This window comes from Vulpes vulpes, chromosome 15 (genome assembly GCF_048418805.1).
Source record: "Vulpes vulpes isolate BD-2025 chromosome 15, VulVul3, whole genome shotgun sequence".
NCBI lineage: Eukaryota > Metazoa > Chordata > Mammalia > Carnivora > Canidae > Vulpes > Vulpes vulpes.
Window position 1 is genome coordinate 39,617,210 of NC_132794.1, and position 15,667 is coordinate 39,632,876.

Genomic DNA, 15,667 nt, shown 5'->3' on the forward strand with positions numbered 1-15,667 from the left:
GGATGCGTGAGGGTCCTACCCAGAAATCAGCTCGCAAGGGGAAGCACGCCTCCATGCCAGCTTTCACTAGCTGCGTTCCTCGGGCACAGAGAACGTAACAGTGTTCTAAGCCAGGAGGTACGCAGAATACAACTCCACTGCACCTGGAGACACCATCCAGGTCTGCTTATTCCACTTGCGACTCACAAGCGTCTGACAAACGGCTCTGGTGCAGAGGTTGGAAACTCCTTCTGCAGGCAGTGTGCAACTGTGAGGGACTGAGGGTGAGCTCAACTCTCCGAAGTAAGTTGCTTTTGGACAAGGCGATCAGCTAGCTTCTCTCGTATGACACTTAGGATGTAGCATCTGGTTCACACAGGGAATACTAGGAAATCGCTGGATTGAGCTTGGATGCACTACTCTTGTGGGCCGGGACATTCCACTTACCTCTCACAGCACTTCAGGCACGCATCGGGGCTAGGCCTGTTAGGAGCACGGTGTACCTGCAGGCAGGATGTGGGAGGGACAGTCCATAAGCTCAACTCTCGGAAGTGTGTATGCTTTGCAGGCAGATGTCTCCCATACACTTTGATGGGAGCTAAGACCCAGCTACACTCTCATTGAACAAGGACGTTTGCAATGTCTGTATTAAATCAGATACACTTGAGGAGAATCCTGTCACTACCACAAGCTTTTCACACAACCTCTTCCGGCCCCTAACATAAGGATGCTGGGACCTACGTCAACGGGCAGTCAGGATGCGGAAGCGTCCTTCCCCGAACTCAGCTCGCAGAAGGAAGCAAGCCTTCAAGCCAGCTTTCAACTAGCTGCATTCCTTGGGCACTGAGAACGTAACAGTGTTCTAAGCCAGGAGGTACGCAGAATACAACTCCACTGCACCTGGAGACACCATCCAGGTCTGCTTATTCCACTTGCGTCTCACAAGCGTCTGAAAAACACCTCTGGTGCAGATGTTGGAAACTCTTTCTGCAGGCCGTATGCAACTGTGAGGGACTGAGGGTGAGCTCAACTCTCCGAAGTAAGTTGCTTTTGGACAAGGCGTTCAGCTAGCTTCTCTCGTATGGCACTTAGGAAGTAGCACCTGGCTCAAATCGGAAATAAGAGGAAATCGCTGGATTGAGCTTGGATGCACTAGTCTTGTGGGCCGGGACTTTCCACTTACCTCTCCCAACACTTCAGGCACGCATCGGGGCTAGGCCTGTTAGGAGCGCGGTGTACCTGCAGGCAGGATGTGGGAGGGACAGTCCATAAGCTCAACTCTCGGAAGTGTGTGTGCTTTGCAGGCACATGTCTGCTAGACACTTTGATGGGAGCTAGGACCTAGCTACACACTCCCTGAACAAGGACGTTTGCGATGTCTGTATTGAGATCAGAAACACTTGAGGAGAATCCTGTCACTACCACAAGCTTTTCACACAACCTCTTCCGGCACCTAACATAAGGATGCTGGGACCTACGTCAACGGGAAGTCAGGATCCGGGAGGGTCATGCCCTGAACTCAGCTCGCACAAGGAAGCACGCCTTCATGCCAGATTTCATTAGCTGCGTTCCTCGGGCACAGAGAACGTAACAGTGTTGTAAGCCAGGAAGTACGCAGAATACAACTCCACTGCACCTGGAGACACCATCCAGGTCTGCTTATTCCACTTGCGACTCACAAGCGTCTGACAAACGGCTCTGGTGCAGATGTTTGAAACTCCTTCTGCAGGCAGTATTCAACTGTGAGGGACTGAGGGTGAGCTCAACTCTCCGGAGAAAGTTGCTTTTGGACAAGGTGATCAGCTAGCTTCTCTCCTATGGCACTTAGGATGTAGCTCCTGGCTCAAATCGGAAATAAGAGGAAATCGCTGGATTGAGCTTGGATGCACTACTGTTGTGGGCCGGGACCTTCCACTTACCTCTCACAGCACTTCAGGCACGCACCGGGCCTGGCCTATTAGGAGCGCGGTGTAGCTGCAGGCAGGATGTGGGAGGGACAGTCCATAAGCTCAACTCTCGGAAGTGTGTGTGCTTGGCAGGCACATGTCTGCTAGACACTTTGATGGGAGCTAGGACCTAGCTACACTCGCATTGAACAAGGACGTTTGCAATGTCTGTATTTATATCAGATACACTTGAGGAGAATCCTGTCACTACCACAAGCTTTTCACACAACCTCTTCTGGCACATAACATAAGGAAGCTGGGATCTACGGCATCGGGCAGTCAGGATGCGGGAGGTTCCTGCCCTGCACTCAGCTCGCAGAAGGAATCACACGTGCAAGCAAGCTTTCAACTAGCTGCGTTCCTTGGGCACTGAGAACGTAACAGTGTTCTAACCCAGGAGGTAACCAGAATACAACTCCACTGCAGCGGGAGACACCCTCCAGGTCTGCTTATTCCACTTGCGTCTCACAAGCCTGAAAAACACCTCTGGTACAGATGTTGGAAACTTTCTGCAGGCAGTGTGCAACTGTGAGGGACTGAGGGTGAGCTCAACTCTCTGAAGTAAGTTGCTTTTGGACAAGGCGTTCAGCTAGCTTCTCTCGTATGGCATTTAGGATGTAGCACCTGGTTCACACAGGGAATACTAGGAAATCGCTGGATTGAGCTTGGATGCACTAGTCTTGTGGCCCGGGACTTTCCACTTACCTCTCCCAACACTTCAGGCACGCATCCGGGCTAGGCCTGTTAGGAGCGCGGTGTAGCTGCAGGCAATATGTGGGAGGGACAGTCCATAAGCTCAACTCTCGGAAGGGTGTATGCTTTGCAGGCAGATGTCTCCCATACACTTTGATGGGAGCTAGGACCTAGCTACACTCGCATTGAACAAGGACGTTTGTAATGTCTGTATTGAAATCAGATACACTTGAGAGGAATCCTGTCACTACCACAAGCTTTTCACACAACCTCTTCCGGCACCTAACATAAGGAAGCTGGGACCTACGTCTACGAGCAGTCGGAATGCGGGAGGGTCCTTCCCCGAACTCAGCTCGCAGAAGGAAGCAGCCTTCAAGCCAGCTTTCAACTAGCTGCATTCCTCGGGCACTGAGAACGTAACAGTGTTCTAAGCCAGGAGGTACGCAGAATACAAATCCACTGCACCTGGAGACACAATCCAGGTCTGCTTATTCCACTTGCGTCTCACAAGCGTCTGACAAACACCTCTGGTGCAGATGTTGGAAACTCTTTCTGCAGGCAGTATGCAACTGTGAGGGACTGAGGGTGAGCTCAACTCTCCGAAGTAAGTTGGTTTTGGACAAGGCGATCAGCTAGCTTCTCTCGTATGGCACTTAGGATGTAGCACCTGGCTCAAATCGGAAATAAGAGGAAATCGCTGGATTGAGCTTGGATGCACTAGTCTTGTGGGCCGGGACTTTCCACTTACCTCTCCCAACACTTCAGGCACGCATCGGGGCTAGGCTTGTTAGGAGCGCGGTGTAGCTACAGGCAGGATGTGGGAGGGACAGTCTATAAGCTCAACTCTCGGAAGTGTGTGTGCTTGGCAGGCACATGTCTGCTAGACACTTTGATGGGAGCTAGGACGTAGCTACACTCGCATTGAACAAGGACGTTTGCAATGTCTGTATTGAGATCAGAAACACTTGAGGAGAATCCTGTCACTACCACAAGCTTTTCACACAACCTCTTCCGGCACCTAACGTAAGGATGCTGGGACCTACGTCAACGGGCAGTCAGGATGCGGGTGGGTCCTGCCCTGAAATCAGCTCGCAAAAGGAAGCACGCCTTCATGCCAGCTTTCACTAGCTGCGTTCCTCGGGCACAGAGAACGTAACAGTGTTCTAAGCCAGGAGGTACGCAGAATACAACTCCACTGCACCTGGAGACACCATCCAGGTCTGCTTATTCCACTTGCGACTCACAAGCGTCTGACAAACGGCTCTGGTGCAGATGTTGGAAACTCCTTCTGCAGGCAGTGTGCAACTGTGAGGGACTGAGGGTGAGCTCAACTCTCCGAAGTAAGTTGCTTTTGGACAAGGCGATCAGCTAGCTTCTCTCGAATGGCACTTAGGATGTAGCATCTGGTTCACACAGGGAATACTAGGAAATCGCTGGATTGAGCTTGGATGCACTACTCTTGTGGGCCGGGACCTTCCACTTACCTCTCACAGCACTTCAGGCACGCATCGGGGCTAGGCCTGTTAGGAGCGCGGTGAAGCTGCAGGCAATATGTGGGAGGGACAGTCCATAAGCTCAACTCTCGGAAGGGTGTATGCTTTGCAGGCAGATGTCTCCCATACACTTTGATGGGAGCTACGACCTAGCTACACTCTCATTGAACAAGTACGTTTGCAATGTCTGTATTGAGGTCAGATACACTTGAGAATCCTGTCACTTCCACATGCTCTTCACACAACCTCTTCCGGTGCCTAACCTAAGAGCGCTGGGACCTATGCCTACGGACAGTCAGGATGCGGGAGGGTCCTGCCCTGACCTCAGCTCGCACAAGGAAGCAGGCCTGCAGGCCAGCTTTCAACTAGCTGCGTTCTTAGAGCACTGAGAACGTAGCAGTACTCTCAGCAAGGAGGTACCCAGAATACCACTCCACTGCAGCTGGAGACACCCTCCAGGTCTGCTTATTCCACTTGCGTCTCACAAGCCTCTGACAAACGGCTGTGGTGCAGATGTAGGAAACTATTTCTGCAGGCGGTGTGCAACTGTGAGGTACTGAGGGTGAGCTCAACTCTCCGAAGTAAGTTGCTTTTGGACAAGGCGTTCAGCTAGCTTCTCTCGTATGGCACTTAGGATGTAGCACCTGGCTCAAATCGGAAATAAGAGGAAATCGCTGGATTGAGCTTGGATGCACTAGTCTTGTGGGCCGGGACTTTCCACTTACCTCTCCCAACACTTCAGGCACGCATCGGGGCTAGGCTTGTTAGGAGCGCGGTGTAGCTACAGGCAGGATGTGGGAGGGACAGTCTATAAGCTCAACTCTCGGAAGTGTGTGTCCTTGGCAGGCACATGTCTGCTAGACACTTTGATGGGAGCTAGGACGTAGCTACACTCGCATTGAACAAGGACGTTTGCAATGTCTGTATTGAGATCAGAAACACTTGAGGAGAATCCTGTCACTACCACAAGCTTTTCACACAACCTCTTCCGGCACCTAACGTAAGGATGCTGGGACCTACGTCAACGGGCAGTCAGGATGCGTGAGGGTCCTACCCAGAAATCAGCTCGCAAGGGGAAGCACGCCTCCATGCCAGCTTTCACTAGCTGCGTTCCTCGGGCACAGAGAACGTAACAGTGTTCTAAGCCAGGAGGTACGCAGAATACAACTCCACTGCACCTGGAGACACCATCCAGGTCTGCTTATCCCACTTGCGACTCACAAGCGTCTGACAAACGGCTCTGGTGCAGAGGTTGGAAACTCCTTCTGCAGGCAGTGTGCAACTGTGAGGGACTGAGGGTGAGCTCAACTCTCCGAAGTAAGTTGCTTTTGGACAAGGCGATCAGCTAGCTTCTCTCGTATGACACTTAGGATGTAGCATCTGGTTCACACAGGGAATACTAGGAAATCGCTGGATTGAGCTTGGATGCACTACTCTTGTGGGCCGGGACATTCCACTTACCTCTCACAGCACTTCAGGCACGCATCGGGGCTAGGCCTGTTAGGAGCACGGTGTACCTGCAGGCAGGATGTGGGAGGGACAGTCCATAAGCTCAACTCTCGGAAGTGTGTATGCTTTGCAGGCAGATGTCTCCCATACACTTTGATGGGAGCTAAGACCCAGCTACACTCTCATTGAACAAGGACGTTTGCAATGTCTGTATTAAATCAGATACACTTGAGGAGAATCCTGTCACTACCACAAGCTTTTCACACAACCTCTTCCGGCCCCTAACATAAGGATGCTGGGACCTACGTCAACGGGCAGTCAGGATGCGGAAGCGTCCTTCCCCGAACTCAGCTCGCAGAAGGAAGCAAGCCTTCAAGCCAGCTTTCAACTAGCTGCATTCCTTGGGCACTGAGAACGTAACAGTGTTCTAAGCCAGGAGGTATGCAGAATACAAATCCACTGCAGCTGGAAACACCCTCCAGGTCTGCTTATTCCACTTGCGTCTCACAAGCCTCTGACAAACGGCCGTGGTGCAGATGTTGGAAACTCTTTCTGCAGGCAGTATGCAACTGTGAGGGACAAGGGTGAGCTCAACTCTCCGAAGTAAGTTGCTTTTGGACAAGGCGTTCAGCTAGCTTCTCTCGTATGGCACTTAAGATGTAGCATCTGGTTCACACAGGGAATACTAGGAAATCGCTGGATTGAGCTTTGATGCTCTAGTCTTGTGGGCCGGGACTTTCCACTTACCTCTCACAGCACTTCAGGCACGCATCGGGGCTAGGCCTGTTAGGAGCACGGTGTACCTGCAGGCAGGATGTGGGAGGGACAGTCCATAAGCTCAACTCTCGGAAGTGTGTGTGCTTTGCAGGCAGATGTCTCCCATACACTTTGATGGGAGCTAAGACCTAGCTACACTCTCATTGAACAAGGACGTTTGCAATGTCTGTATTTAGATCAGATACACTTGAGGAGAATCCTGTCACTACCACAAGCTTTTCACACAACCTCTTCCGGCACCTAACATAAGGATGCTGGGACCTACGTCTACAGGCAGTCAGGATGCGGAAGCGTCCTTCCCCGAACTCAGCTCTCAGAAGGAAGCAAGCCTTCAAGCCAGCTTTCAACTAGATGCATTCCTCGGGCACTGAGAACATAACAGTGTTCTAAGCCAGGGGGTACGCAGAATACAAATCCACTGCACCTGGAGACACCATCCAGGTCTGCTTATTCCACTTGCGTCTCACAAGCGTCTGACAAACACCTCTGGTGCAGATGTTGGAAACTCTTTCTGCAGGCAGTATGCAACTGTGAGGGACTGAGGGTGAGCTCAACTCTCCGAAGTATGTTGCTTTTGGACAAGGCGTTCAGCTAGCTTCTCTCGTATGACACTTAGGATGTAGCATCTGGTTCACACAGGGAATACTAGGAAATCGCTGGATTGAGCTTTGATGTTCTAGTCTTGTGGGCCGGGACTTTCCACTTACCTCTCACAGCACTTCAGACACGCATCGGGGCTAGGCCTGTTAGGAGCGCGGTGTAGCTGCAGGCAGGATGTGGGAGGGACAGTCCATAAGCTCAACTCTCGGAAGGGTGTATGCTTTGCAGGCAGATGTCTCCCATACACTTTGATGGGAGCTACGACCTAGCTACACTCTCATTGAACAAGTACGTTTGCAATGTCTGTATTGAGGTCAGATACACTTGAGAATCCTGTCACTTCCACATGCTCTTCACACAACCTCTTCCGGTGCCTAACCTAAGAGCGCTGGGACCTATGCCTACGGACAGTCAGGATGCGGGAGGGTCCTGCCCTGACCTCAGCTCGCACAAGGAAGCATGCCTGCAGGCCAGCTTTCAACTAGCTGCGTTCTTAGAGCACTGAGAACGTAGCAGTACTCTCAGCAAGGAGGTACCCAGAATACCACTCCACTGCAGCTGGAGACACCCTCCAGGTCTGCTTATTCCACTTGCGTCTCACAAGCCTCTGACAAACGGCTGTGGTGCAGATGTAGGAAACTATTTCTGCAGGCGGTGTGCAACTGTGAGGGACTGAGGGTGAGCTCAACTCTCCGAAGTAAGTTGCTTTTGGACAAGGCGTTCAGCTAGCTTCTCTCGTATGGCACTTAGGATGTAGCACCTGGCTCAAATCGGAAATAAGAGGAAATCGCTGGATTGAGCTTGGATGCACTAGTCTTGTGGGCCGGGACTTTCCACTTACCTCTCCCAACACTTCAGGCACGCATCGGGGCTAGGCCTGTTAGGAGCGCGGTGTAGCTGCAGGCAGGATGTGGGAGGGACAGTCCATAAGCTCAACTCTCGGAAGTGTGTGTGCTTTGCAGGCACATGTCTGCTAGACACTTTGATGGGAGCTAGGACCTCGCTACACACTCCCTGAACAAGGACGTTTGCGATGTCTGTATTGAGATCAGAAACACTTGAGGAGAATCCTGTCACTATCACAAGCTTTACACACAACCTGTTCCGGCACCTAACATAAGGATGCTGGGACCTACGTCAACGGGCAGTCAGGATCCGGGAGGGTCATGCCCTGAACTCAGCTCGCACAAGGAAACACGCCTTCATGCCAGATTTCACTAGCTGCGTTCCTCGGGCACAGAGAACGTAACAGTGTTGTAAGCCAGGAAGGACGCAGAATACAACTCCACTGCACCTGGAGACACCATCCAGGTCTGCTTATTCCACTTGCGACTCACAAGCGTCTGACAAACGGCTCTGGTGCAGAGGTTGGAAACTCCTTCTGCAGGCAGTATGCAACTGTGAGGGACTGAGGGTGAGCTCAACTCTCCGAAGTAAGTTGCTTTTGGACAAGGCGATCAGCTAGCTTCTCTCGTATGGCACTTAGGATGTAGCACCTGGCTCAAATAGGAAATAAGAGGAAATCGCTGGATTGAGCTTGGATGCACTAGTCTTGTGGGCCGGGCCTTTCCGCTTACCTCTCCCAACACTTCAGGCACGCATCGGGGCTAGGCCTGTTAGGAGCGCGGTGTAGCTGCAGGCAGGATGTGGGAGGGACAGTCTGTAAGCTCAACTCTCGGAATTGTGTGTGCTTTGCAGGCACATGTCTGCTAGACACTTTGATGGGAGCCAGGACCTAGCTACAGTCGCATTGAACAAGGACGTTTGTAATGTCTGTATTGAGATCAGATACACTTGAGAGGAATCCTGTCACTACCACAAGCTTTTCACACAACCTCTTCCGGCACCTAACATAAGGAAGCTGGGACCTACGTCTACGAGCAGTCGGAATGCGGGAGGGTCCTTCCCCGAACTCAGCTCGCAGAAGGAAGCAGCCTTCAAGCCAGCTTTCAACTAGCTGCATTCCTCGGGCACTGAGAACGTAACAGTGTTCTAAGCCAGGAGGTACGCAGAATACAAATCCACTGCACCTGGAGACACAATCCAGGTCTGCTTATTCCACTTGCGTCTCACAAGCGTCTGACAAACACCTCTGGTGCAGATGTTGGAAACTCTTTCTGCAGGCAGTATGCAACTGTGAGGGACTGAGGGTGAGCTCAACTCTCCGAAGTAAGTTGGTTTTGGACAAGGCGATCAGCTAGCTTCTCTCGTATGGCACTTAGGATGTAGCACCTGGCTCAAATCGGAAATAAGAGGAAATCGCTGGATTGAGCTTGGATGCACTAGTCTTGTGGGCCGGGACTTTCCACTTACCTCTCCCAACACTTCAGGCACGCATCGGGGCTAGGCTTGTTAGGAGCGCGGTGTAGCTACAGGCAGGATGTGGGAGGGACAGTCTATAAGCTCAACTCTCGGAAGTGTGTGTGCTTGGGAGGCACATGTCTGCTAGACACTTTGATGGGAGCTAGGACGTAGCTACACTCGCATTGAACAAGGACGTTTGCAATGTCTGTATTGAGATCAGAAACACTTGAGGAGAATCCTGTCACTACCACAAGCTTTTCACACAACCTCTTCCGGCACCTAACGTAAGGATGCTGGGACCTACGTCAACGGGCAGTCAGGATGCGGGTGGGTCCTGCCCTGAAATCAGCTCGCAAAAGGAAGCACGCCTTCATGCCAGCTTTCACTAGCTGCGTTCCTCGGGCACAGAGAACGTAACAGTGTTCTAAGCCAGGAGGTACGCAGAATACAACTCCACTGCACCTGGAGACACCATCCAGGTCTGCTTATTCCACTTGCGACTCACAAGCGTCTGACAAACGGCTCTGGTGCAGATGTTGGAAACTCCTTCTGCAGGCAGTGTGCAACTGTGAGGGACTGAGGGTGAGCTCAACTCTCCGAAGTAAGTTGCTTTTGGACAAGGCGATCAGCTAGCTTCTCTCGAATGGCACTTAGGATGTAGCATCTGGTTCACACAGGGAATACTAGGAAATCGCTGGATTGAGCTTGGATGCACTACTCTTCTGGGCCGGGACCTTCCACTTACCTCTCACAGCACTTCAGACACGCATCGGGGCTAGGCCTGTTAGGAGCGCGGTGTAGCTGCAGGCAGGATGTGGGAGGGACAGTCCATAAGCTCAACTCTCAGAAGGGTGTATGCTTTGCAGGCAGATGTCTCCCATACACTTTGATGGGAGCTACGACCTAGCTACACTCTCATTGAACAAGTACGTTTGCAATGTCTGTATTGAGGTCAGATACACTTGAGAATCCTGTCACTTCCACATGCTCTTCACACAACCTCTTCCGGTGCCTAACCTAAGAGCGCTGGGACCTATGCCTACGGACAGTCAGGATGCGGGAGGGTCCTGCCCTGACCTCAGCTCGCACAAGGAAGCATGCCTGCAGGCCAGCTTTCAACTAGCTGCGTTCTTAGAGCACTGAGAACGTAGCAGTACTCTCAGCAAGGAGGTACCCAGAATACCACTCCACTGCAGCTGGAGACACCCTCCAGGTCTGCTTATTCCACTTGCGTCTCACAAGCCTCTGACAAACGGCTCTGGTGCAGATGTAGGAAACTATTTCTGCAGGCGGTGTGCAACTGTGAGGGACTGAGGGTGAGCTCAACTCTCCGAAGTAAGTTGCTTTTGGACAAGGCGTTCAGCTAGCTTCTCTCGTATGGCACTTAGGATGTAGCACCTGGCTCAAATCGGAAATAAGAGGAAATCGCTGGATTGAGCTTGGATGCACTAGTCTTGTGGGCCGGGACTTTCCACTTACCTCTCCCAACACTTCAGGCACGCATCGGGGCTAGGCCTGTTAGGAGCGCGGTGTACCTGCAGGCAGGATGTGGGAGGGACAGTCCATAAGCTCAACTCTCGGAAGTGTGTGGGCTTTCCAGGCACATGTCTGCTAGACACTTTGATGGGAGCTAGGACCTCGCTACACACTCCCTGAACAAGGACGTTTGCGATGTCTGTATTTAGATCAGATACACTTGAGGAGAATCCTGTCACTACCACAAGCTTTTCACACAACCTCTTCTGGCACATAACATAAGGAAGCTGGGATCTACGGCATCGGGCAGTCAGGATGCGGGAGGTTCCTGCCCTGCACTCAGGTCGCAGAAGGAATCACACGTGCAAGCAAGCTTTCAACTAGCTGCGTTCCTTGGGCACTGAGAACGTAACAGTGTTCTAACCCAGGAGGTAACCAGAATACAACTCCACTGCAGCGGGAGACACCCTCCAGGTCTGCTTATTCCACTTGCGTCTCACAAGCCTGAAAAACACCTCTGGTACAGATGTTGGAAACTTTCTGCAGGCAGTGTGCAACTGTGAGGGACTGAGGGTGAGCTCAACTCTCTGAAGTAAGTTGCTTTTGGACAAGGCGTTCAGCTAGCTTCTCTCGTATGGCATTTAGGATGTAGCACCTGGTTCACACAGGGAATACTAGGAAATCGCTGGATTGAGCTTGGATGCACTAGTCTTGTGGCCCGGGACTTTCCACTTACCTCTCCCAACACTTCAGGCACGCATCCGGGCTAGGCCTGTTAGGAGCGCGGTGTAGCTGCAGGCAATATGTGGGAGGGACAGTCCATAAGCTCAACTCTCGGAAGGGTGTATGCTTTGCAGGCAGATGTCTCCCATACACTTTGATGGGAGCTAGGACCTAGCTACACTCGCATTGAACAAGGACGTTTGTAATGTCTGTATTGAAATCAGATACACTTGAGAGGAATCCTGTCACTACCACAAGCTTTTCACACAACCTCTTCCGGCACCTAACGTAAGGATGCTGGGACCTACGTCAACGGGCAGTCAGGATGCGGGTGGGTCCTGCCCTGAAATCAGCTCGCAAAAGGAAGCACGCCTTCATGCCAGCTTTCACTAGCTGCGTTCCTCGGGCACAGAGAACGTAACAGTGTTCTAAGCCAGGAGGTACGCAGAATACAACTCCACTGCACCTGGAGACACCATCCAGGTCTGCTTATTCCACTTGCGACTCACAAGCGTCTGACAAACGGCTCTGGTGCAGATGTTGGAAACTCCTTCTGCAGGCAGTGTGCAACTGTGAGGGACTGAGGGTGAGCTCAACTCTCCGAAGTAAGTTGCTTTTGGACAAGGCGATCAGCTAGCTTCTCTCGTATGGCACTTAGGATGTAGCATCTGGTTCACACAGGGAATACTAGGAAATCGCTGGATTGAGCTTGGATGCACTACTCTTGTGGGCCGGGACCTTCCACTTACCTCTCACAGCACTTCAGGCACGCATCGGGGCTAGGCCTGTTAGGAGCGCGGTGAAGCTGCAGGCAATATGTGGGAGGGACAGTCCATAAGCTCAACTCTCGGAAGGGTGTATGCTTTGCAGGCAGATGTCTCCCATACACTTTGATGGGAGCTACGACCTAGCTACACTCTCATTGAACAAGTACGTTTGCAATGTCTGTATTGAGGTCAGATACACTTGAGAATCCTGTCACTTCCACATGCTCTTCACACAACCTCTTCCGGTGCCTAACCTAAGAGCGCTGGGACCTATGCCTACGGACAGTCAGGATGCGGGAGGGTCCTGCCCTGACCTCAGCTCGCACAAGGAAGCAGGCCTGCAGGCCAGCTTTCAACTAGCTGCGTTCTTAGAGCACTGAGAACGTAGCAGTACTCTCAGCAAGGAGGTACCCAGAATACCACTCCACTGCAGCTGGAGACACCCTCCAGGTCTGCTTATTCCACTTGCGTCTCACAAGCCTCTGACAAACGGCTGTGGTGCAGATGTAGGAAACTATTTCTGCAGGCGGTGTGCAACTGTGAGGGACTGAGGGTGAGCTCAACTCTCCGAAGTAAGTTGCTTTTGGACAAGGCGTTCAGCTAGCTTCTCTCGTATGGCACTTAGGATGGAGCACCTGGCTCAAATCGGAAATAAGAGGAAATCGCTGGATTGAGCTTGGATGCACTAGTCTTGTGGGCCGGGACTTTCCACTTACCTCTCCCAACACTTCAGGCACGCATCGGGGCTAGGCTTGTTAGGAGCGCGGTGTAGCTACAGGCAGGATGTGGGAGGGACAGTCTATAAGCTCAACTCTCGGAAGTGTGTGTCCTTGGCAGGCACATGTCTGCTAGACTCTTTGATGGGAGCTCGGACGTAGCTACACTCGCATTGAACAAGGACGTTTGCAATGTCTGTATTGAGATCAGAAACACTTGAGGAGAATCCTGTCACTACCACAAGCTTTTCACACAACCTCTTCCGGCACCTAACGTAAGGATGCTGGGACCTACGTCAACGGGCAGTCAGGATGCGTGAGGGTCCTACCCAGAAATCAGCTCGCAAGGGGAAGCACGCCTCCATGCCAGCTTTCACTAGCTGCTTCCTCGGGCACAGAGAACGTAACAGTGTTCTAAGCCAGGAGGTACGCAGAATACAACTCCACTGCACCTGGAGACACCATCCAGGTCTGCTTATTCCACTTGCGACTCACAAGCGTCTGACAAACGGCTCTGGTGCAGAGGTTGGAAACTCCTTCTGCAGGCAGTGTGCAACTGTGAGGGACTGAGGGTGAGCTCAACTCTCCGAAGTAAGTTGCTTTTGGACAAGGCGATCAGCTAGCTTCTCTCGTATGACACTTAGGATGTAGCATCTGGTTCACACAGGGAATACTAGGAAATCGCTGGATTGAGCTTGGATGCACTACTCTTGTGGGCCGGGACATTCCACTTACCTCTCACAGCACTTCAGGCACGCATCGGGGCTAGGCCTGTTAGGAGCACGGTGTACCTGCAGGCAGGATGTGGGAGGGACAGTCCATAAGCTCAACTCTCGGAAGGGTGTATGCTTTGCAGGCAGATGTCTCCCATACACTTTGATGGGAGCTAAGACCCAGCTACACTCTCATTGAACAAGGACGTTTGCAATGTCTGTATTAAATCAGATACACTTGAGGAGAATCCTGTCACTACCACAAGCTTTTCACACAACCTCTTCCGGCCCCTAACATAAGGATGCTGGGACCTACGTCAACGGGCAGTCAGGATGCGGAAGCGTCCTTCCCCGAACTCAGCTCGCAGAAGGAAGCAAGCCTTCAAGCCAGCTTTCAACTAGCTGCATTCCTTGGGCACTGAGAACGTAACAGTGTTCTAAGCCAGGAGGTACGCAGAATACAAATCCACTGCACCTGGAGACACCATCCAGGTCTGCTTATTCCACTTGCGTCTCACAAGCGTCTGACAAACACCTCTGGTGCAGATGTTGGAAACTCTTTCTGCAGGCAGTATGCAACTGTGAGGGACTGAGGGTGAGCTCAACTCTCCGAAGTAATTTGCTTTTGGACAAGGCGATCAGCTAGCTTCTCTCGTATGGCACTTAGGATGTAGCACCTGGCTCAAATAGGAAATAAGAGGAAATCGCTGGATTGAGCTTGGATGCACTAGTCTTGTGGGCCGGGCCTTTCCGCTTACCTCTCCCAACACTTCAGGCACGCATCGGGGCTAGGCTTGTTAGGAGCGCGGTGTAGCTGCAGGCAGGATGTGGGAGGGACAGTCTGTAAGCTCAACTCTCGGAATTGTGGGTGCTTTGCAGTCACATGTCTGCTAGACACTTTGATGGGAGCCAGGACCTAGCTACAGTCGCATTGAACAAGGACGTTTGTAATGTCTGTATTGAGATCAGATACACTTGAGAGGAATCCTGTCACTACCACAAGCTTTTCACACAACCTCTTCCGGCACCTAACATAAGGAAGCTGGGACCTACGTCTACGAGCAGCCGGAATGCGGGAGGGTCCTACCCCGAACTCAGCTCGCAGAAGGAAGCAGCCTTCAAGCTAGCTTTCAACTAGCTGCGTTCCTCGCGCACTGAGAACGTAACAGTGTTCTACGCCAGGAGGTACGCAGAATTCAACTCCACTGCAGCTGGAAACACCCTCCAGGTCTGGTTATTCCACTTGCGTCTCACAAGCCTCTGACAAACGGCCGTGGTGCAGATGTTGGAAACTCTTTCTGCAGGCAGTATGCAACTGTGAGGGACAAGGGTGAGCTCAACTCTCCGAAGTAAGTTGCTTTTGGACAAGGCGTTCAGCTAGCTTCTCTCGTATGGCACTTAAGATGTAGCATCTGGTTCACACAGGGAATACTAGGAAATCGCTGGATTGAGCTTTGATGCTCTAGTCTTGTGGGCCGGGACTTTCCACTTACCTCTCACAGCACTTCAGGCACGCATCGGGGCTAGGCCTGTTAGGAGCACGGTGTACCTGCAGGCAGGATGTGGGAGGGACAGTCCATAAGCTCAACTCTCGGAAGTGTGTGTGCTTTGCAGGCAGATGTCTCCCATACACTTTGATGGGAGCTAAGACCTAGCTACACTCTCATTGAACAAGGACGTTTGCAATGTCTGTATTTAGATCAGATACACTTGAGGAGAATCCTGTCACTACCACAAGCTTTTCACACAACCTCTTCCGGCACCTAACATAAGGATGCTGGGACCTACGTCTACAGGCAGTCAGGATGCGGAAGCGTCCTTCCCCGAACTCAGCTCTCAGAAGGAAGCAAGCCTTCAAGCCAGCTTTCAACTAGATGCATTCCTCGGGCACTGAGAACATAACAGTGTTCTAAGCCAGGGGGTACGCAGAATACAAATCCACTGCACCTGGAGACACCATCCAGGTCTGCTTATTCCACTTGCGTCTCACAAGCGTCTGACAAACACCTCTGGTGCAGATGTTGGAAACTC